The sequence below is a fragment of the Entelurus aequoreus genome, linkage group LG22 (assembly GCF_033978785.1).
Source record: "Entelurus aequoreus isolate RoL-2023_Sb linkage group LG22, RoL_Eaeq_v1.1, whole genome shotgun sequence".
In the NCBI taxonomy this organism is placed as follows: Eukaryota; Metazoa; Chordata; class Actinopteri; order Syngnathiformes; family Syngnathidae; genus Entelurus; species Entelurus aequoreus.
This window is the reverse complement of record NC_084752.1, coordinates 17,444,299-17,470,163: the sequence shown is the minus strand read 5'-3', so window position 1 is coordinate 17,470,163 and position 25,865 is coordinate 17,444,299. Positions and strand designations below refer to the sequence as shown.

General features: G+C 38.7%; 1 protein-coding gene across 1 annotated transcript in view; it reads right to left on the bottom strand.

Annotated features, from left to right (window-relative positions):
- xylt1 (xylosyltransferase I) overlaps window positions 1-25,865 on the bottom strand; it is a 295,672-nt gene that overhangs the window by 190,086 nt on the left and 79,721 nt on the right. The window lies entirely within an intron of this gene.

Below are 25,865 nucleotides of genomic sequence, written 5' to 3'. Positions count from 1 at the left end.
ATGTGTTTACTTTAACAGCTGAGCTGTGACAAAATGTATAAGCAGTTTGGTAGTGATTGTTAAGACGAAAGCAGGACAATACAAACATTGATACACTGCAAAAAGTCAGTGTTCAAAAACAAGAGAAAAAAAAAAAATAGGGGTATTTTATTTGAACTAAGCAAAATGATCTGCCAATAGAACAAGAAAATTCGGTTTGTCAAGATTTTCCAAAACAAGTAAAATTAGCTAACCTCAATGAACCAACAAATACCTTAAAATAAGTATACCGTATTTTCCGCACTAAAAGGCGCACCTAAAAACCTCCAATTTTCTCAAAAGCTGACAGTGCGCCTTATAATCCGGTGCACCTTATATATGGACCAATATTGAGCCACAACAGGTCTCGCCTTATATATGAACAAAGTTTTAACATAGGCCATTCATTGAAGGTGCGCCTTATACTCCGGTGCACCTTATAGTGCGGAAAATACGGTATTCTAACTAATAACAAGTGCACTTTTCTTGGTAGAAAAAAAAAGAAACCATTTTGCTCAATATGTTGAAAAATATTCTTAAATAAAGTAAATGCTAGTGCCATTATCTTGACATAATGATATGCGCTCGACATCATGATTATTTTTTTTCATGCTTGAAGTAAGAAATTATTACTTTAAAAAAGTAGTTTTATACTTGTGAGTGTTGACGACACAGCTTTGCAACAGTTTATATTCTAGTTTCAAGCATGTTTTACTCAATATAGGTCATCAAATCTCAGCAACAAGCTGTAATATCTTACTGAGATCATTTAGGACCAAAACCCTTAAAACAAGTAAAACACTAACATAAAATCTGCTAAGTGAGAAGAATTATCTTATCAGACATACCAAATATAACCTTTATTTGAGATATTTAATCTTACTTAGATTTCAGTTTTTGCAGTGTACATTTCTTCGGCTCTAATAATAACAATGTCAGACATGGCATTTATTGTGGAGTGAATTTATTTAAAGGCCATCCATCCATCCATTTTCTACCGCTTGTTTCCTTACGAGGTCGCGGGGGGTGCTGGAGCCTATCTCAGCTGCATTCGGGCGGAAGGTGTGGTACACCCTGGACAAGTCGCCACCTCATCACAGGGCCAACACAGATAAACAGACAACATTCACACTCAAATTTATTCACGAGGGCCAATTTAGTGTTGCCAATCAACCTATCCCCAGGTGCACGTCTTTGGAGGTGGGAGGAAGCCGGAGTACCCGGAAGGAACCCACGCAGTCACGGGGAGAACATGCAAATTCCACACAGAAAGATCCTGAGCGCAGGATCGAACCCAGGAACTGTTGTATTGTGAGGCAGACGCACTAACCTGACTCCCACAGTGCTGCCCTTTATTAAAGGCACAATATATATTCAATAGGTGTCAATTTCTCCGCATCTTAACAAAAAACACACACTCCTCTTTATATCGCTTTTGCAATCGTTGCATTTGTATTCTGTCCTTACAGTCTTGACCATTACATTTCTTACTACTGGCGAACACAGCATATCCAGCTAATTTATCCATTGCAATTAATACAATTTGCTCTGAATGAGAGCAGCAGATAATGCCTAATATGTAAATGAGCCATAAAATGGGCCTAATTTAATTTAAATTCCGCTGGAAAGGAACTTGCATAAATTGAATGTTTCCACGCGAGTGTGGGAATTTAAGAACATCCAAATAGTGTTGATGTCCAGATTATTGTTTTCCGGAACTTTACCCCAAGCTTGATTACGGTGAAAGGGAGTTAAGACACAAACTTTAATGACCTCAAGGATTTACAGTGAGAGTGTGTACCAACAACCCACACACAACAATGAGCTCAAATCCCCAGAGCATGTGGCAAAAGTGAAGCTGGCCTGCCTGATTCTCACGCGGCTTGCTTTGCCTTTCCCCCCCATAAAAAATAAAAATAAAAAAATAATAAAATTATATATATATATATATATATATATATATATATATATATATATATATATATACAAGAATAGACTGTCGAGTTTCAGATGGAAGTTCTCTTTTTCTGGCCATTTTGAGCGTTTAATTGACCCCACAAATGTGATGCTCCAGAAACTCAATCTGCTCAAAGGAAGGTCAGTTTTGTAGCTTCTGTAACGAGCTAAACGGTTTTCAGATGTGTGAACATGATTGCACAAGGGTTTTCTAATCATCAATTAGCCTTCTGAGCCAATGAGCAAACACATCGTACCATTAGAACACTGGAGTGATAGTTGCTGGAAATGGGCCTCTGTATACCTATGTAGATATTGCACCAAAAACCAGACATTTGCAGCTAGAATAGCCATTTACCACATTAGCAATGTATAGAGTGTATTTCTTTAAAGTTAAGACTAGTTTAAAGTTATCTTCATTGAAAAGTACAGTGCTTTTCCTTCAAAAATAAGGACATTTCAATGTGACCCCAAACTTTTGAACGGTAGATTATATATATATATATATATATATATATATATATATATATATATATATATATATATATATATATATATATATATATATATATATATATATACACATATATATATATATATATATATATATATATATATATATATATATATATATATATATATATATATATACACACATATATATATATATATATATATATATATATATATATATATATATATATATATATATATATATATATATATATATATATATATATATATATATATATATATATATATATATTTGTACCGCATCCCAGCAGTTTACACAGACGGATTACTAATTCGCACACACACACCTGCATTTGCAGTTTCACTTTTCATCTCTTTTCTATTGAACAAACCCGTTTGCACATACTGCTTACCTATGGGAATCGTTTATCCGGCAGTCTGTGTGTGTGTGTGTGTGTGTGTGTGTGTGTGTGTGTGTGTGCGTATGTGTGTTGTGTGTTTGTGCGTGTGTGTTGGTGAGACTGTGCAGTAATGCCCTGTGAAAGATGGCAGTCAGGTTTGGTGTCTATTTATAGTGGCATAGTATCACCCTCACTAAATGGCTGTTATCACTTGTCCATTATAGCAGATTTTGTTGATAGCGTTCTTCCCTCCTCCCTATAAGCTCAATATTACTTTCACCATAACCATGAGCTAATCAAAAAAGGGAGTCAAACATAGTCTACCGTTTACGTTCCTAATAGTAAACTGAGAACATATTTTTATTCTTGACACCTAATAAAGCCTACGTTACATCGTACACTGAAACAGATCAACCCTCCCCCTCCAAATGCTTCTGCCAGCTCGACCATGACAATATCTTCTCATTTCGGATCAACATTCGCAGTAAAATTAATTCGTTATTAGATTGGACACAGCTCAAGAACTCTCTTCTCTTCAATCGCAATCGTTTGCTTCAGAGACTTCAAAGACTCTATACGAATCAACGAAGGAAGCCTAACAAGTCCAGGTGTAAGACATAAATATGCATCTAAAATGTATGTGTACTAGGGTTGTACGGTATACCGGTATTAGTATAGTACCGCGATTCTAATGAATCATATTCGGTTCGATATCGTCTCTGAAAAGTACCGGTCAATCACCCCCCCGCGCCCGCGTCGAAGTCACGCCGTGTCATTGCTGGTTTACGAGCAGAGGAGCATGTTCGGCAGCGCACAATCACGGAGTACTTACAAGCAGACACAGTGTGTAGACAGAAAAGGGAGAACGGATGCATTTTGGCTTAAAAACTAAAGATGAAAGTGAAGTTATAACACTGAAACGCCCTCAGGAAGAGGTGCTTTAAGACATGGCTAGCTAGCTAGTGGCTAACGTCCATCCGCCGTCGGCAGTGTTTTAGCTACTTCTAAATCACTAATCCTGGTCTCCATGGCAACAAATAAAGTAAGATTCATACAAGTATCATCCCTGCAGGACGAGGAATAGCTAAACATGCTTCACTACACGGCATCAAAATGTAAAAAAACGGCAATGGTTGATCGATACCTAACGTACACTGTAATGATATCAGGTACAAGCACGTATCGAGTCGATACTACTATGGGTACGTTGATATTTTTTGGTAACACACCATCTTCTTTTGTTTTTTAAAAATGTATATTATGTTTATAAACTCGAGAAATATGTCCCTGGACACATGATGACTTTGAATATGATCCTGTAACTACTTGGTATCGCATTGATACCCAAATTTGTGGTATCATCCAAAACTAATGTAAAGTATCAAACAACAGAAGAATAAGTGATTATTACATTTTAACAGAAGTGTAGATAGAACATGTTAAAAGAGAAAGTAAGCAAATATTAACAGTAAATGAACAAGTAGATTAATAATTAATTTTCTACCAATTGTCCTTAATAATTTTGACAAAATAATAGACTGATAAATGACACAATTTTTTACTGCATACGTCAGCAGACTAATTAGGAGCCTTTGTTTGTTTACTTACTACTGAAAGACAAGTTGTCTTGTATGTTCACTATTTTATTTAAAGACTTAACTGCAATAAGAAACATATGTTTAATGTACCCTAAGATTTTTTGTTAAAATAAAGTCAATAATGCAAATTTTGTGTGGTCCCCTGTATATAGCAAGTACCGAAAAGTACTGAAAACATTTTAGTACCGGTACCGGTACCAAAATATTGGTATCGTTACAACACTACTACAAAGATACAAAATAATTGCTATTGTGACATCTAGTGGACACATTTAGAACAGCGGTTTCTTCCATTCAAAAATTCCGGCTCATTTTTATACTTAGCAAACTCATCCCGCGGGCCGTACGTTTGACACACCTGTTATAAGTCCATGTCGTGTAATTTGGAAATTGTCAAAAATAGAGAGTGATACACTGTTGTTAAACCGACTGATTTATGGCCCACTTAAGCCAGTGTCCAATTTTAGGACCGAGAACTTCCGAAGCATCCTCTACTATTAACCTTGCTCTCTACTAGTGTTGTAACGATACCAATATTTTGGTACCGGTACCGGTACTAAAATGATTTTGTTACTTTTCGGTACTTTTTGGCACGTTTCTAAAGAAAGGGGACCACAAAAAAATTGCATTATTGGCTTTATTTTAAGAAAAAATCTTAGGGTACATTAAACATATGTTTCTTATTGCAGTCAAGTCCTTAAATAAAATAGTGAACATACAAGACAACTTGTCTTTTAGTAGTAAGTAAACAAACAAAGGCTCCTAATTTAGTCTGCTGACGTATGCAGTAACATATTGTGTCATTTATCATTCTATTATTTTGTCAACATTATTAAGGACAAGTGGTAGAAAATGTATTAATCTACTTGTACATTTACTGTTAATATCTGCTTACTTTCTCTTTTAACATGTTCTATCTACACTTCTGTTAAAATGTAATAATCACTTATTCTTCTGTTGTTTGATACTTTATATTAGTTTTGGATGATACCACAAGTTTGGGTATCAATCCGATACCAAGTAGTTACAGGATCATACATTGGTCATATTCAAAGTCCTCATGTGTCCAGGGACATATTTCCTGACTTTATAAACATAATATACATTTAAAAAAACCGACAGAAGATGTCGTGATGCCAAAAATATCGACTTAATTATAGTAGTATCGACTAGATACGTTCCTGTACTTGGTATCATTACAGTGGATGTTAGGTGTTGATCCACCAATGGCGTTTGTTTACATTTTGACGCCGGTGAGCTACAGTGTGTAGTGAAGCATGTTTAGCTATTCCTCGTCCTGCAGGGATGATACTTGTAAGAAACTTACTTTATTTGTCGCCATGGAGACCAGGATTAGTGATTTAGAAGTAGCTAAAACATGCCGACAACAGATGGACGTTAACCGCTAGCTATCTAGCCATGTCTTAAAGCACCTCTGAGGGTGTTTCAGTGTTATAACTTCACCTTTATCGTTAGTTTTTAAGCCAAAACGCGTCCGTTCTCCCTTTTCTGTCTATACACTGTGTCTGCTTGTAAGTACTCCGTGATTGTGCGCTGCCGAACATGCTCGTCTGCTCGTAAAACCAGCAATGTCACGACGTGACTTCGACGCGGTGCGGGACCGGTACGTTTCCGAGACGGTATCGTACCGAAAATGATTCATTAGTATCGCGGTACTAAACTAATACCGATATACCGTACAACCCTACTGTCTACTGTGCTCCTCTTTTGTGCCTACGAGGTGAACAATAGTAGTCGTTAGGTAGTCTCCACGTGATAACAGGAATCTAAATTGCACAGCTCACATACAATATATTATGCCATATCTCGCCAAGGCATGAAAGCCTTTCAAGAGACCACGGGGAGATACTGGCAGCTCTCCTGCTGTGTGCCTTTACCCTTTTCTCTCTTATTGCAGCCTATTTTTCCCCCCCCCATCTGCGAATAAAACCCCCCGAACTTTACAGCTCCAGCTTTGAATGGGGCCCATCAAGCGATTCCTAAGCCATATCTCACAAAAGGCATGAAAAATCCGTGCCCGACCTTATCTTCACACACCTCCCTGTTCAGCCATGAAATGACACCCTTATTTAATCAATTGTGAATCATGAAATTTTGCACAAGAGACCCCTTTTCTTTGCGTTTGACAGTGATTGAACTGCACAGCCATGCAATTCCATTCACCACGGCGATGAGAAGAAAGGGGAGTGGGGGCGGTGTCTCTTTGCCAACAGTTTGGGAGAGAGAACCAGATGAAGGCGATTTCCCTGTGACATCATGCGTACCCACTTTAGTGGCACCGCTACAATCTGGCTGCACAGTGCGGGTCGGGGGGCCTTCGGATGAAGAGATATTCACACAAACTTTGGAAGAGGGCCCCCAAAAAAGCTCAAAGGTGAAGCGTAGCAGAAAGGAAATAGGGGGCAAGTGCAAGAAGGTGATGGGGCAAGAGAAATAGTCGCGACAGTAGAGATGCGGAGGAGAGGGATGGAGGCGGTGTGGGGGTGGGCCGGGAAAGCCTCTCCCTCACATCCCTTTGTGTTGCATGAATGGGCTGGTGGGAACGACATGGGAATGTATGAAGTTGGCCGGGGAGTGTGTTAGAGAACATTGCTGGGATTCTAGGCTGCTGTGTGACATAGCAGGGACCCCGATGTGACCCCCGCCCAGAGGTCAGTGTGGGTCATCTCTTGCTTGTTCTTTTCGCAGCATTACCTTTATACAGTGGAAGTGCAGCATCCAGGCGGAAATCATCTTCACCCCCCCACTAGAGGTGGGAATCGTTGGGCACACCACGATTTGATTACGATTCAGGAGCTATAATTGGATTAAAAATGTACTATTGATGCATCCTAAATTTATGTTTATTGAGGCAGTTTTACATTTATTCCCGTTTAACTAAATAAGTGTTCATCACTTGCAACTAGGGTTGTACGGTATTAGTATATTACTAATGAATCATATTCGGTACTATACCAGTCCCCCCGTTGTCGTCACGTTGTGTCATTGCTGGTTTACGAGCAGACAAGCATGTTCGGCAGCGCACAATCACTGAGTACTTACAAGCAGACACAGTGTGTAGACAGAAAAGGGAGAACGGACGCATTTTGGCTTAAAAACTAACGATAAAGGTGAAGTTATAACACTGAAACGCCCTCAGGAAGAGGTGCTTTAAGACATCGCTAGCCAGCTGGCAGCTAACGTCCATCCGCTGTCTGCAGTGTTGTAGCTACTTCCAAATCACTAATCCTCGCCTCCATGGCGACAAATAAAGTAAGTTTCTTACAAGTGTCATCCCTGCAAGACGAGGAATAGCGTCAATATGTAAACAAACGCCATTGGTGGATCTACACCTAACATCCACTGTAATGATACCAAGTACAAGAGCGTATCTAGTCGATGCTACTATGATTACATCAATATCTTTTAGCATCACAACATCCGTTTTCGTTTTTCTCAAATTCATATTATGTTTATGAACTCAAGAAGTATGTCCAATGTATGATCCTGTAACTACTTGGTATCGGATTGATACCTAAATGTGTGGTATCATCCAAAACTAATGTAAATTAACCAGACAACAGAAGAATAAGTGATTATTACATTTTAACAGAAGTGTAGATATAACATGTTAAAAGAGAAAGTAAGCAGATATTAACAGTAAATGAACAAGTAGATTAATAATTCATTTTCTACCACTTATCCTTATCAATTTTGACAAATTAATAGAATATAAATGACACAATATGTTACTGCATATGTCATCAGACTAAATTAGGAGCCTTTGTTTGCTTACTTACTAATAAAAGACAAGTATGTTCACTATTTTATTTAAGGAAAAACTTGCAATAAGAAACATGTTTAATGTACCGTAATATTTTTTTGTTAAAATAAAGCCAATAATGCAATTTTTTGTGGTCCCCTTTATTTAGAAAATGTATCAAAATAATTTTAGACTACACTAACTGACATGTAGAGCTGACCCTTAGTTAAGAGGTTGTACGCAGTAAGCAGTCATTTTTCATTCAATGTAACTTTTTTTTACATTTTTAAAAGTCAGTAATGTGAAGGTATTGAAAATTTGTTTTATGGTAGTGATAATTTAATTATGGAAGGTATTATTTTTTAAATTTATACAGGAAATAGTAGGCGAAACAGATGACACGCGAGCTCAGAGGCTAGCTGAAATACTGTACAGTGGTTTGTGCATTTTTGACAAAACAGTGGCCTGGTAACAAATCAGTCCGTTTGGACCCGTATGATTCTGTGGAACCAAACAATAAATCCCACGCGTTGGTGACTCAGTCTCTGGCTTTTTTTTAACTGCGAAATAAGCCGCCATGGTGTCAAAGACAGTTGCAAACTCTCTGAAATAAGTGTCAATTTCCGAGGTTGGTTGCCCTGATATTTGTTGCCTTTTTTTATTTGTGTGAAAGCAGTTTTATAATATCTACCAAGGGTTGAATGGAGCCGACTGGACTCTTTTTGCTTGTTGAAGACGCTTCAAAAGAGTCCAGTTGCATCGATTCAACCTTTGTGAATTATATATCCTGATGACTGAGTATCCACACAAACATATTTTTATACTCTTTGGCTCCAACCACAAATCATTCAGTTCAAGTTTCAAGTTTTGGAGTACAGAAGGGAAGGAATTCATATGGGCTCATTGATAGAAAGAGGGTGGGTTATTCGTTTTGCAATGCAGTCTACTGAAAATGATGGAAAGCGCCACTCTACATAATAGCTCACGCTGTAGTCAAAGTAGATATTGCCACAAAACACATGTATGATATTCAACACTCAAAAGCCATTTTGCGGCTAAAGTGGAGAGTGCCCCCCCCCCCCCAATTTGTCACGTTTCATGTGTCAGATAAACTGCAACGAATGGGGCTATATGAATCCCCTTACTACTGTAATACAAATACATGGCAAAAAAAAAAATCCTTGTCAATCTCGTTGTGCAAAATAACAAAATTAACAAAATAAAATAACTAAGTATTTCCTGCTTATCAGAACACGAGAGAACATGTTTTTTTTTTAAAGACATCTGTCCTGCTTGATTCAAAATTGTATTTAAAATTCAGTGTGCAATGTTATGATGCAGCAGGTCTCCAACTTCCATTACTATGAGAATGCGATAGGCGAGATATTTGTCACTTATTGATATGATTGGAAACATTTTTGTTTTTTGTTTTATAAAACACACTTCACTTAAGCAGTGTGGTCATTTTCTTTATGCTATTTTGTGGTCATTTGTAAAAAATGAATGTAACATTGGAATACATAATAACAGTTGAAGCAAATATTCGTTGACCCTTTTGCGAGTTCAATCAATCAATCAATCAATCAATCAATCAATCAATCAATCAATCAATCAATCAATCAATCAATCAAAGTTTAGTTATATAGCCCTTAATCACAAGTGTCTCAAAGGGCTGCACAAGCCACAACGACATCCTCGGCTCAACCCAATGGGATACAATGAGAAACTGTACAATGAGTTACTGTATTACCAGCTACGTGTTTAGAAAACCATGTAGTGAGGTGAATTATATTTATGTAGCGCTTTTTCTACAGAGACTCAAAGTGCTTTACATTGTGAAAACCAGTGTGGGAGGCAGTGCACTGCAAAAAGTCAGTGTTCAAAAACAAGAAAAAAAAAATACAAAAATTAGGGGTATTTTACTTGAACTAAGCAAAATTATCTGCCAATAGAACAAGAAAATTTGGCTTGTCAAGACTTTCCAAAACAAGTAAAATTAGCTAACCTCAATGAACCCAAAAATACCTTAAAATAAGTATATTCTCACTAATAACAAGTGCACTTTTCTTGGTAGAAAATAAAAACGAGACCTTTTTTCTCAGTATGTTGAAAAATATTTTTAAATTAAGTAAATGCTAGTGCCATTATCTTGACATAATGATATGCGCTCGGCATCATGATTTTTTTTTCATGCTTGAAGTAAGAAATGATTACTTTAAAAAAGTAGTTTTATACTTGTGAGTGTTGATGACACAGCTTTGCATCAGTTGATATTCTAGTTTCAAGCATGTTTTACTCAATATCGGTCATCAAATCTCAGCAACAAGCTGTGATATCTTAATGAGATAATTTAGGACCAAAACACTTAAAACAAGTAAAACACTCTAACATAAAATATACTTAGTGAGAAGAATTATCTTATCAGACAGAAAATAAGCAAATATCACCCTTATTTGAGATATTTAATCTTACTTAGATTTCAGTTTTTGCAGTGTGGGAGCAAGGTGGGCAAAGTTTCTTGCCCAAGGACACAACGGAAGTGACGAAGATGGCGGAGGCTGGAACTGAACCCGGTGTCCTCAATGTCTTCTGAGCCACGCCGCCCTGTAGTGTCAATATTATAAAGTGTAGTGTCACTAACGAGCTGGACACACAATGTTTATATTCAACAACTTAGATACACAACTAGTGTTTTGCGGACAAGACAACAAGAGAGCATAGTTGTTAAATGACAATTCCAAAAACATGATCTAGCAATACTGCTAAGTTAGCACATATTGTCCCTTACGGACGTGATAGGTACATGTAGCATCCATGTCGGATAGAAACAATCTCGGAACCTCCGCAATCTCTCATTTTTAACAGAACAATGTCACGTTGGTAAAAAGTCAAAATTGGATCCTAGTTGCCAGAAACTAGGCAAATAACTCTTGCTAGGTGCCACCAACCTGACTGACAGCCAAGGAAAAAAACAATTCAAAAATGGCAGAAGATTCCGTTGGCAATGAGTTTGATAGGTGGGCAATCAGACACGCTGGCATGGATCGGGTTCGCCTGTGGCAAACTGTTGTCATCCGTATAGAGTCTACTGATATTTTACAGACACTTTTTTATCCTCACAGTAATACAAATATAGGACAAAGTGTGTCTCTTGACAGCTCAAAATGAAACATGTGCTTTACTTAGATTAGGGGTCGGCAACCCAAAATGTTTAAAGAGCCATATTGGACCAAAAATGCAAAAAAATATCTGCCTGGAGCCGCAACAAATTAAAAGCCTTATATAAGTGTTATAATGAAGGCAACACATAATGTAAGTGTCTATATTAGCTATAATAGCCTACTATCAAAGGCTGACGAAAATCTTCGTTGAGAGAAATGTTGTATTTTAATCTTTATTCTACACACATTTGCAACATTGTAAATCATTAGTAAAATGGAGGCTTCTCACAGAATGAGATAACTTCTGGAAATTACTGGCTCAGAATAGCCAAAGGTATAGATGTGTGTGTCCAAGTTTAAGGAAACGGCAGGCTGTCTTCTTCTAATGGATTTATTACAATCTTTGCAAGCTGGGTAACATTTGCTGTGGTCTGGAACAACACGGAACACCAACAACTATCAGTAATGCAGCCAATAGTACATACAGATAATGTGTCATGAGACATGCACATATAAATTAAATACACAGAGGACATAAGTAAAGGAAATTAAATGAGCTCAAATAAAATACAATCAACAAAGCTCACCTTTGTGCAGTCATGTACAGCATAAAATGTTTGGTGGACAAAATGAGACAAAGGAGTGGCATAAAACATGTCTTTCTGTGGCAGCATCGGAGAAAGTTGTACTTGTAAACAAACTACGATGAGTTCAAGGATTGCTGAAATTAGTAGGACAAAACGGTGCTTGCCAAATACTCTCATCAGTGAAGCAAGTATAACATCAACAGTGGGATTTCTAACAATTAGGAAGGTTTGTGTCATGTTTGTCCTTCTACAGAAAATATATAAAACTAATTTTTTTTTTTTTTCTTCATCTTTTTCTATTTTCACACATCTCTGAAAGAGGTCCAGGGAGCCACTAGGGCGGCGCTAAAGAGCCGCGGGTTGCTGACCCCCGAATTAGCGGATCATTCCGTTTTTTGGCAACCCTCGTTAAAAGTGCCAAAACGTTGATAAAGAAGGCTAGAAACACTATTGAGTTCAAGACAGAACTCGTAGAAAAATGTACATGTGGCTCTCCCCTTCTCATCTCTGCTCATCACTGTTTTTGCCTGACAAGAGTTTAAAATAAAAGTAAAATGTGATGTTGGATTATATTATTCATGTAAAGCTTAAATTAATCTCCATTTTATGTGTTTTGCGTTATTATTTTGGGGTCTCTGATTGGATTCACAATATTTCTAATGGGAAAAATTTATTCATTTTGAATATGATCCAGTCTTCGCCAGACTTTTTGAAAAGATTACCAACAAAAACCAAGGTACCAGTGCACTGTATCAATCAGCTTTGTCAATGAACTAAAGTACACTATATTGCCAAAAGTATTTGGCCACCTGCCTTGACTCACATATGAACTTGGAGTGCCATCCCATTCCTAGCCCATAGGGTTCAATATGATAATGGTCCACCTTTTGCAGCTATTACAGCTTCAACTCTTCTGGGAAGGCTGTCCACTGTGTTTGTAGGAATTTTCGACCATTCTTCCAAAAGCGCTTTGGTGAGGTCACACACTCTCAGTCTCCGTTCTAATTAATCCCAAAGGTGTTCTATCGGGTTGAGGTCAGGACTCTGTGGAGGCCAGTCAAGTTCATCCACACCAGACTCTGTCATCCATGTCTTTATGGACCTTGCTTTGTGCACTGGTGCACAGTCATGTTGGAAGAGGAAGTGCCCCACTCCAAACTGTTCCCACAAGGTTTGGAGCATGGAATTGTCCAAAATGTTTTGGTATCCTGGAGCATTCAAAGATCCTTTCACTGGAACTAAGGGGCCAAGTTCAACTCCAGAAAAACAACTCCCTCATTATAATTCCCCCTCCACCAAATTTCACACTTGGCACAATGCAGTCCGAAATGTAGCGTTCTCCTGGCAACCTCCAAACCCAGACTCGTCCATCAGATTGCCAGATGGAAAAGCGTGATTCATCACTCCAGAGAACACGTCTCCACTGCTCTAGAGTCCAGTGGCGACGTGCTTTACACCACTGCATCCCACACTTTGCATTGGATTCTGTGATGTACGGCTTAGATGCAGCCGCACGGCCATGGAAACCCATTCCATGAAGCTCTCTGCGTACTGTACGTGGGCTAATTGGAAGGTCACTTGAAGTTTGGAGCTCTGTAGCAACTGACTGTGCAGAAAGTCGGCGACCTCTTTGCACTATGCGCTTCAGCATCCGCTGACCCCTCTCTGTCAGTTTACGTGGCCTACCACTTCCTGGCTGAGTTGCTGTTGTTCCCAAACTCTTCCATTTCCTTATAATAAAGACGACAGTTGACTTTGGAATATTTAGGAGCGAGGACATTTCACGACTGGATTTGTTGCACAGGTGGCATCCTATGACAGTTCCACGCTGGAAATCACTGAGAGCGGCCCATTCTTTCCAACATGTTTGTAGAAACAGTCTCCATGCCTAATTGTTGATTTTATACACCTGTGGCCGGGCCAAGTGATTAGGACACCTGAATCTGATCACACACACACACGCACACACACACACACACACACACATACACTTTGCATTCAACCAGGCATTTAACAAAATGGAGCTGTATTGTGTTTGACTGACATTTATATGCAGTGATAACCGAGGATTAGTATGGGGCATCCTCCTCCAGGTGTCACAGGAGCATTTATGCATGATGCATAACCGTCCAACAGAGGTCCTCGAGGGCTGCAGTGATTTTCAGAGGAAATATTATGAATCTGGTCAGAGTCTTCTAATCAACTGTTGTCAGTCAGACAGAAAGGTTTCAGGCTGTGCAGCACGACTGTGCAGCTTGTGCAGACAGTTGTTGGCATCTGTAGAGAGCACTGAAGGTTTAAATGTTTATTGAAGCAGAAATTATTTAAAAAATTTGCTTTTCCAAAACGGCAAATGCGTCGGTTGTTGTATTAAGTAATTTAATTCATTATTAGAAGGTGTCTTGGATATAATTTAGGGTGATTACGTTTCTATATAAGTAACACATTGTTCTCCAAATGGCTATAATTGAATCGGTTCAGTGCCAAATTCGGTCAGTCTGATTGGTCGACTCCACAAACTTCAAGGATGCAGTCAAAAATATACAAAAATCAGTCGTGCGAGATTTCTGTCTGATGGAATAACTGGGAGATGAAGATCACAGGAAACCAGGTAGTGTGCTTGGAAGATGAAAAGTACATCTTAAAAACCTCAAAAGGATTTAGAACTGTTCCGAACAAACACTCTGCAGGAAGATATATCATATTTCATAGGTTTGAAAGTGCCAAAAGGATCGCAAAAATGTAACACAAACACTTAATGATATTTGAATAATGTATTATTGATTTAAAACTGAAAGTAACATTACTATGAATGTAGCATGTATTTAATAGATATTGGGGATATGTGATTCATCGACCGACAATCAGTATCGGCCGATTTCCGAGAAAAAGTATGTGATCAGCCAATGCCTATTAATTCCTTTAAATCGAGATACAATTTCAATTTTGATGCCCCACAAAACAGAGGCGGTGAGCAGCTAACCGTGTATGTCCAAAAACATTGTGGAGCTGCTCCCCTAAGTTAACCATTCCCATTGCGGAAAAAAAAGACTACATTTCTTACAAGTAGTTTGATCACTGGAGGAATGAATGACGAGGCCGCACACAGAAAGCAAGTGGCAGCAGACAAGCGGGAAAGGCTAATCTCTAAAATAGCTGCGGGGCAAGTTTGAAACAACACAAATAATAAGTGCTTAGTACATTTTTAAAAGTTAAAATGAATGCGAGTTACAGTAGAACGTAAGCAGCTAATTACAGAATATTAAGAAATAGATGAATACAAATTACGAGTGTGGATAATATAACGGTGCTCTGTTGTTCTGTAGCGGCCAATAAAATTTGCATAAGACGAGGGTGGATTAATCCATACATGAGTATTGTCGATACCAAGGGGTAATATCAAAATATGATCAATAGTAGGGGGATTAGATTGATGTCTTAATTTTTTGGATAAGACCAGGGATCTTGAGCTCGAAAATAAATAAATAAATAAATAAATAAATATATATATATATATATATATATATATATATATATATATATATATATATATATATATATATATATATATATATATCTATATATATATATATATATATATATATATATATATATATATATATATATATATATATATATATATATATATATGTATGAATTATTATTAGGGGCAAGCGGTAGAGAACGGACGGATTATTATTATTATTATTTTTTTTTTTTTTAACTCAAGGAATACCTACTTTGAGAGCAAAAACCAAAGGATTTAAAAAAAAGTAGTAGACAGTGTTTTTTTTTGTTTTTTTGTTTAGTTTTGTACAGTTTATTTTGTTTTGAGCAAACCATTGTATGTAACAAAATAAAATAAAGAACTGGCATGAATATATTGTTGACATAGCACCCACTATAAATGAATTAAAATATTCATGGTTAATTTCACTTATGAATGATTGGAATTGGCAGTATAAAACCCTGATCGTTATCTCTAACACGTAACCAACAAGATATGTGTGAAAGTGAAAGCTTTTTTTTCTCAAATTTTGAAAAAAAAAAAGGGGAACGTTTGTGTGATCTTCACATTTATTTACAATTTCAAAAGGTTTGATATTTATATATTTGTTGAAAATAGCTCCGTGAGAATAGAACGTTTTTGACCGTGTCTCTAAGAGAATCGGAAAAGAGAATTGTTTAGAAGCTAAATCGAAACAATGAACCGAATCAGAACCGGAATTTACATGTGACCGGTATTGTTACTGACCGATCTCATGGATGATCGATATCCGATTTGTCAGCATAAAACCCTGATCGGGATACCGCGAATAAATACATATCATATAGTCCCATTGCATTTATGCTAATAGCACACTAAGTGACACTAAGCATATCACATGTATTTTTAAAATGTTGCATTAAAAATCCTAACAATTTAGGTTACAGTAATGTGCTGGTTGAACCCTGTTGACCAGAATTAGGGCTGGACGAAAAAGTATATCTCGATATATTTTTACTTAAACTCGATATTCGATATATTTTTCAGAGAAAGTATACATATAAAGATATACATTTTTGAGCAATATTCAGTGAAATTGAAGTGAATGACAACTGTACTGTCAACAGCCAGTGGCACTTATATTAACCCAGTTTAGTCAAGATGGGTATTAACAGCACAGAAAAGAAACTGTTTAAGTAGCACAGAATTACATAACATAAATAAATTAGAAAAAAAATATGTTTTGGTAAAATAAATAACATAGATGTGCAAATAATACAAAATGTATCAAACTCAGATTACAAAATACATTTGCAGGCAGGCACTTTGAGATTTCCCTTCCTGGTTCGATGACCCGCCCTATCTTGCCTCTGATTGGCCTGTCCCTAACCAATCGTGACTCATCATAGTAAACAATCAACCAATCATGGATGTTCTTATATGTGTAAGCACGTCTTGGGAGGAGGAAGGGGAGGGGTTTAGTAGCCCATGGAGGGGGAGCGGGGGAGAACAAGGAAAACAACAAATAAGCGGTGTTTGGTCATTTTAACGTGAAATCAATTATATCGATATTATGATATTTTCTTAATTCATACTTTGTTTAAAAATATATCAATATAGCTTACAAACTCAATATATCGCCCAGCCCTAACCAGAACGAATAACATTTTTCGTGAATCAGATCAACTCCTGCGCAACCGGACAAGACTCTTTGGATTAGGGCTGGGCGATATATCGAATATACCGTATTTCCTTGAATAGCCGCAGGGGCGCTAATTAATTTAAAACCTCTTCTCACTCCTGCGGTTACCAAAACCATGCGGAATGAGCAAGCATGCTCTAATTATTTTAAAACCTCTTCTCACTCCGGCGCATACCTTATCATTAAAAACACATTTAATAAAAAAAACGTTATTATGATCTTACCTTTACTTGTAGATGGGTCCATGTGCAGCTGCTTCTGATCAAAGGCAGTCTTTCTCAGCTTTCTTCAATTTTAAAAGTCTCTGGAGATATTCCTTTAATTATTACCTCCTGCTTCGATTGAAAGTCCAGTTTAGAAAACGGTTTTATTTTAGATATGTAATCCTCCATGTTAAAAGTGCAAGCAAACAATTGCTGCATGCTTGCTGCTTGTTGTCTTCTTCTGCAGTACCTGTCTCCTGCAGTACTGGTAGTCGCAAGAAGGATCACTAGCGCCCTCTACCTCCTGGAGGCGGGAGTCATTTAATGACTCATATTTGACCCGGCGGAAGTGCCAAGCATGCGCTAATTATTTTGCGAAACGAGTTTGACCCGGCTGTAATTCTAGGCAGGCGAATACTATATTCCCGGCGCCAATTCAAGGAAATACGGTACTGTATATATCGCAGGTTTGTCTCTGTGCGATGTACAAAATGACTATTTCGTGTTGCTTTTAGCTGCGGGCATTACACTTCAGGCTTTTCTCACTCTTTCTTGTCTCTCCTTCTCACAGGGACATAAACAACCGCAACTTCTTACATACGTCACATACTGCCGCACGTGCAACGTCATACGCCCTCGCCAAGTCGAGAGGTAGCGGCATGGGTAAAGTTAGCTGTGGCAGGTGGTGCAAGCGGAGCCGTGCGAGTGGTAATACGAGAGAGAGAAGGTGCCAATCTGGTAACAAATGGAGGAAGAATAATGAATTCCCAAGAAAAACAACACGGGGGCCATCGTCTGGCGGGGGTTTGGCTTCAAGCGGGAAGATGTTGAACAGACAACCGTAATATGTCAAGTATGCGGCAAAAGCATTGCTACAAAAAGTAGCGGCACTACTAATTTTTAGCATCATTTGAAAAGTCACCCACTGGAGAATAAGGATTACTTGAAACTCCGCATGTCAACATCTCCGGCCGGTGCCACACCCAACAAAATGCAGAAGCAACCAGCACTGCCCCAATTGAGCCTGGCGTCTTCCATTTCCACATCAACACCATATGAAAAAAAATAGTCAAAAACAGAAGGAGATATCTTCCGCAGGAACCTACCACATAGCGAAGGACATACACTGATATGTTGGATCCACTGTGGACTGGACTTTCACAATATTATGTCAGACCCACTCGACATCCATTGCTTTCGTTCTCCCCTAGAGGGGGGGGGGTTACCCACATATGCGGTCCTCTCCAAGGTTTCTCATAGTCATTCACATCGACGTCCCACTGGGGTGAGTTTTTCCTTGCCCGTATGTGGGCTCTGTACCGAGGATGTCGTTGTGGCTTGTGCAGCCCTTTGAGACACTTGTGACTTAGGGCTATATAAATAAACATTGATTGATTGATTGATACACTATTTGATTTCCTATCATGCAGCTAATTTTTATTTTACAGTTTTTGAAATATCTTGTGTGACATCATGCACAAAAGTGCACTTTATTTGTTTTTAACTATTGTAGTGGCGTCCTATACAAAAAGTGCACTTTAATTTGAATGTTTTGATATGTCATCTTATCGACATCATGCACAAAAGTGCACTCATAGCTTGTTTTAAAATGTCTCTGACAATCTTGCACTTTCTGCTTTGAAATTATATGAATGTTTTTTTGCCACTGCTTAATAACTGTTTAATAAATACAGTTTTGGTCAATTGACTTAGTTGTGATTTCCTTCTCTGCATGAAAGTTTAAAATGAGCATATATTCATGCAGTATGAACAAGAATGTTTTAATGTGGATACATAGAATCATCATACTGCTGTGATTATACACATCAAGTGTTAATTCAAGGCTAAGGCAAAATATCGAGATATATATCGTGTATCGTAACATGGCATAAAAATATGGAGATATTAATAAAAGGCCATATCGCCTAGCCCTACTTTGAATCGTTGACTTTCTCACACCACTTCCACACACAACAGCGCGCACCAAAATCCAAGCTAAACTTTTAACCTCTACATCCGTCGCCATTTGTTAGCAGCGGCAATGCTGGAGCAGACCACACCTTCAACAAGTTGCAACACAATGCAGTCAAATGACAAAGTTGGCCTCCCCCATTTTAAAGGGCACCTTTATAGCTCCTAACTACCTGGCTGGCATCAAAGCGCACAGGAACCGGTGCTTTGCGGAGAGACACATCAGCAACATTTGGGCCTTTCATTTCCTGTGCAGCAGCAGGAGTGCACAAGGACGTGCAAGGTCCAGCCTGGAGGAGAAAATGACAGGAAGTCTCTTTTGCGGCCAATCGTATAATTTGTCCCTTATGTGGACGAGAGGCGAGACAAAGCAAGGCCCTCAGATGTTGCTTATTGCAGTCTTTTTTATCCACTGTGCAGTCTGGTGTGCCTTGGGAGATTATGTAATTTCACCTAATTGGGTTAAAAAATATTTTTTGCACACCAGTAATTATAATTCGCAATTGATGTGCCGTTGTACAGCGCAGGTAGCTAATTGTTTTGTCGCGTGAGACGACGACGATGGTTCGTCGTGATCACAACACACAGACGACAGCGGGAGGCAGGGTGTAGGTAAAAAGGTATGTAATGCTTAAACCAAAAATAAACAAAAGGCGAGTGCCGCTAAGAAAAGGCATTGAAGCTTAGGCATGGCTATGCGGAACGAAACTAAAACTAAACTGGCTGCAAAGCAAACAAAACACAAAATGCTGGACGACAGCAAAGACTTGCAGCGTGTGGAGCAGCAGACGGCGTCCACAAAGTACACCCGTACATGACATGACAATCAACAATGTCCCCACAAGGAAGTGTAGCGTCCGCACTACTTAGATAGTCTCGATTGCGAAACCAAAACAGGTGCGGAGAATAGCGTTCAAGGAAGAAATGAAACTGCAACAGGAAAATCTTCGATCCAACTCTCTCGTTTGAGTCACACATTAAGAGTGTTACTAAAACGGCCTTCTTTCATCTCCGTAATATCGCTAAAATGTGTTCCGTTTTGTCCACTAGCGACGCTGAGATCATTATTCATGCGTTCGTTACATCTCGTCTCGATTACTGTAAAGTATTATTTTCGGGTCTCCCTATGTCTAGCATTAAAAGATTACAGTTGGTACAAAATGCGGCTGCTAGACTTTTGACGAGAACAATAACGTTTGATCATATTACGCCTATACTGGCTCACCTGCACTGGCTTCCTGTGCACTTAAGATGCGACTTTAAGGTTTTACTACTTACGTATAAAATACTACACGGTCTAGCTCCAGCCTATCTCGCTGATTGTATTGTACCATATGTCCCGGCAAGAAATCTGCGTTCAAAGAACTCCGGCTTATTAGTGATTCCCAGAGCCTGAAAAAAGTCTGCGGGCTATAGAGCGTTTTCTATTTGGGCTCCAGTACTCTGGAATGCCCTCCCGGTAACAGTTAGAGATGCTACCTCAGTAGAAGCATTTAAGTCCCATCTTAAAACTCATTTGTATACTCTAGCCTTTAAATAGACCCCCCTTTTAGACCAGTTGATCTGCCGTCTCTTTTCTGCTCTGCCCCCCTCTCCTTCGTGGAGAGGGGGGGGCACAGATTCGGTGACCACAGGTGAGGCACTGGCTGTTCAAAGTCGGGACCCAGGGTGGACCACTCATCTGTGCATCAGTTAGGGACGTCTCTGCGCTGCTGACCTGTCTCCACCCAAGATGATCTCCTGCTAGCCCCACTATGGACTGGACTCCCACACTATTATGTTAGATCCACTATGGACTGGACTCTCACACTATTATGCTAGATCCACTCGACGTCCATTGCACCGGTAGCCCAGGGGGTCACCCCACATCTGCGGTCCCCGCCAAGGTTTCTCATTGTCATCCCATTGGGTTGAGTTTTTTCTTGCCCTGATGTGGGATCTCAGGTATCTAATGCTTGTCGTTGTGGCTTGTGCAGCCCTTTGAGACACTCGTGATTCAGGGCTATAAAAATAAACTTTGATTGATTGATTGAAAATACCAAAAAAAACAGGAAAAACACCAAAATAGGAGCGCAAGTCAAGGACTAAAACACTACACACAGGAAAACACCAAAAAAACGCAAAATAAGTCACGGCGTGATGTGACAGGTGGTGACAGTACACCTACTTTGAGACAAGAGCTATAGTGATGCATGCTTGGTTATGGTTTAAATTCATATACAACAATTGCGAGAACGACTTATTATTGTCAATGCCGGCTACTGAGTTTAGTTTTTTTTAATGATTTCTGCTTGTGGTTTGCCTCGGGACTTTTTCAATGAAAAAAAATGTGCCTGGGCTCAAAAAAGGTTGAAAAACACTGGCTTATTGCATGTCCTTGTATTCCAGTATGTGGTAATTAGAAGGCGCACGCTACAAGACGGACTCTGTCCCACCAACTGTCACATGCAGATTTGGACTTGGGCGACTTGGACAGTCAAAAACATGCATCGTATTGAAGTAAACCAACAGCACTGGTGAATATAGGGAGAAGAAAATGACGGACTGTGGAGAAACTATGGAACTTTCTACTTGACACTTTGAAAAGTATACCTGCACTTGTCACTTTCAAAAAACAAACAAAAGTTGAGCAACAATTGTGTTCCCATGTTTAGTTTTTACTAATTTTTACTAATTGGTTCTTATCTAGTTTGCACTTTGTCTGTGTTGTTATTATTATTATTGGCTTTTATCTAGTTTGCACTTTGTCTGTATTATTACTATTATCATTATTATCGACTCCTCTTTGCCTCATTCTTTTTCTTTTCTTATTTTATTGATGCTAGATCTGCGTTGTGGTTGTTGTTGGGGACAAGTGTTGTAAATTAGCTTTGGCTACAAACACTATGATGCATACATTGCAGTGTTTCCCAAAAACTGCCAAGATACCTGTGGCGGTGGGGGCGTGGCTATGGGCGTGGTCACATGACATCATCGAGTAATTTGCATAATTTACTACAATGATATGATTTTCTCTAAAAGGGCTCAAAAAATGTATACTTACTAATTAATAATAACAGTTTTGTGTTAAACGTCCATCCAGCCATCCATCCATTTTACAATATAATTACAACACTTTATGTACATATTTATATACAGATTTGAACAATAAGTTATTCACTGAAATATATTTATTAATTGTGGTTCTTACAAAAAATATATCTTATAAAATATAAAAGCTAAAATGTCTCATAAAGCTCTGCCCCTTTAATTAGTGCATACTAAATAATTTAACTTTAGCCTACTACTACAACCATATTATTTACCAGCAACATAAAGTGAAACAGAGGCAGAGGTGTCCTGCCACAGTCAGTAACAAATAAACAGAAAACAGTAGTGGTGGTAGATAGACACAGAGCTTCATCAAACATCTGATCCACTGAACAAAGAGCTCCAAAAATCTTGAACTTTTGACTGCCATCAGTTTTACTCCCTACACTTAACCATGTGTTTCCTACTGCCTGCAGACTTTGCACCCTTTGTTATATACACATGTTGTGTTTCTAATATAAATACATTTAATAAAGTCAAATACAAATAAGGCAACAAGAGAAGTATCCTACACTTCTCTTTTGTAAAGTAAATCTGAACAGCCGATATGGGCATCTACATCAACTATATGATTTGCCTGAGAAGCTGGAGACGACAAAAAAAAAAAAAATAAAAAAAAAAAAAATGTTTTTTTCTTTTTTTGTTCTTCTTTTTTAAAACATTTTTATTTTTTATTTGTGGCGGACGTAATTATTTCGTGGCGGGCCGCCACAAATAAATGAATGTGTGGGAAACACTGCATTGGATGACTGTTTCAGATACCTATGTTTCTGTATATGTCCCTATTTCAAATAAACCTAAAAAGAACACAATAAATCTCTTATTTGACGGCCGTGCTTGCTGGCTTCTAAGAGGTCACCGAAAACAAACTGCTAGAGTAAAGCTACAATTTGCAAACAGTTTAACCTTTAAATGGAGAAAATGTTGTTGGCAACTGTCAAGTCCCTTTTGGATCCCAAAGAAAACAAAATAAGAAGTGAAGCTGTGATTCACACATCATTTAATTGCACTCTCCCTTTATCTGCTCGCTTCATGTTTTGATGTGATTTGTCTGTCGTCGGTGTGCCGGCGTGTGCGCTGGCGAGCGTGTTCTTTTTTGGAGGATAAAAATGCGTGTAAGGATGTGTGCGTGAGTGCATAGTGTGTGTGTGTGTGTGTGTGTGTGTGTGTGTGTGTCTGCGGTCTTCAAAACAAGCTTGTGCCAAGGCTTAGCTGATAGGCTAATTAAGCTCACCACAGGGAATAAATGTTTCCTCTCCGCCTGCCATTTGTCACACCTGGCACGGAAATGTCAAGAGAAAAGAAAACCCTCGTGCACGCACGCAAACACCGGCTGAAGCAGGCACACTGCGAGAAGTGCTGAGGCGACGGAGCTACCGGGCGTTGAAACAGACAGACAAAAAAGGTGCGGATACGATGCGGAAAACTGTAAAAATGAGGAGAAATTGTTTAGAGCAGGGGTCCCCAACCTTTTTTTTTGCACCAGGGACCGGTTTAATGTGGGCGTTATTTTCTGGGACCGGCCCTTCCACGCGTGGCGGATAAATAGCAAATAAGTGCATGAAAAGTGAATACATGAAAAAAACTCACCACAAAGTTGAATTGGTGGGAGCCCCTGGCCTTTTCCCTTTGCAAAAAAAAAAGCTCTCCATTAACTTTTGTTTTGTTCACATTTAAGTTAAGTTCAGTTAAAGTACCAATGATTGTCACACACGCACACACTAGGTGTGTCCTCTGCATTTCACCCATCCCCTTGTGGTGAGGGGAGCAGTGAGCAGCAGCGGTGGCCGCGCCCGGGAATCACTTTTGGTGATTTAACCCCCAATTCCAACCCTTGATGCTGAGTGCCAAGCAGGGAGGTAATGGGTCCCATTTTTATAGTCTTTGGTATGACTCGGCCGGGGTTTGAACTCACAACCTACCGATCTCAGGGCGGACACTGATTTTTTGCTAGTACCGTATTTTTCGGACTATAAGTCGCAGTTTTTTTCATAGTTTGGCCGGGGGTGCGACTTATACTCAGGAGCGACTTATGTGTGAAATTATTAACACATTACCGTAAAATATCAAATATTATTTAGCTCATTCACGTAAGAGACTAGACCAGTGATTCTTAACCTTGTTGGAGGTACCGAACCCCACCAGTTTTATATGCGCATTCACCAAACCCTTCTTTAGTGAAAAATAAAATGTTGTTTTTTTTTCAAATTCAAGATGTTTTTGGTAACACTTTAGTATGGGGAACATATTCTAAGTAACAAAGACTTAATTTTGAGTTTTTTGGACACTAGGGGAACATATTCTAAGTAACAAAGACTTAATTTTGAGTTATTTGGTTAGGTTTGGTTTAACATGAATTGATTTACGTGGACCCCGACTTAAACAAGTTGAAAAACGTATTTGGGTGTTACCATTTAGTGGTCAATTGTACGGAATATGTACTGTACTGTGCAATATACTAATACAAGTTTCAATCAATCAATCAATCAGGGTTAGGGTTAGAGGGTTAGGGCCAGGGTTAGAGGGTTAGGGTTATAATAAGGCCATGCCGAATAAGGCATTAATAAGTACTTAATAATGACTAGTTAAGAGCCAATATGTTACTAATTTTCATGTTAATAAGCAACTAATTAATGGTGAATATGTTCCCCATACTAAAGTGTTACCATGTTTTTTTTACTGGTGCACAAAATGAACCGTGCATGAACATCACCTTGTTCAAAGAACAAAACCAACACAGTGCATAAACTCACAACAAATTACACACCTGCAAATCAGTCTGACTTCTGCTGTTGCCGTATCCGTAATACGCCGATAGGGAGAAGTTTTTATTTACAGATGAGTCGGGTGTGTCTTGACCTCCGCCGAACCCCTGAGCCCGACTCACCGAACCCCTAGGGTTCGATCGAACCCAGGTTAAGAACCACTGGACTAGACGTATAAGATTTCATGGGAGTTAGCAATTAGGAGTGACAGATTGTTTGGTAAACGTATAGCATGTTCTATATGTTATAGTTATTTGAATGACTCTTACCATAATATGTTACGTTAACATACCAGGCACGTTCTCAGTTGGTTATTTATGCGTCATATAACGTACACTTATTCAGCCTGTTGTTCACTATTCTTTATTTATTTTAAATTGCCTTTCAAATGTCTATTCTTGGTGTTGGGTTTTATCAAATACATTTCCCCAAAAATGTGACTTATACTCCAGTGCGACTTATATATGTTTTTTTCCTTCTTTATTATGCATTTTCGGCCGGTGCGACTTATACTTATACCTTAGCTTCCCGTGCGATCGGCACGCTTTTCTTTTGTTGTTTTGCCTGTATTTTGGTAGTTGGATGATTTATGAAGAATAAATCAAGTCCTACCTTCACGCTTTCGTCTGGAGTTGTCAGTTTTGCATCCTGGGAGAGCGAACAGTAGTGAGCTGCGACCCCCCTCATGA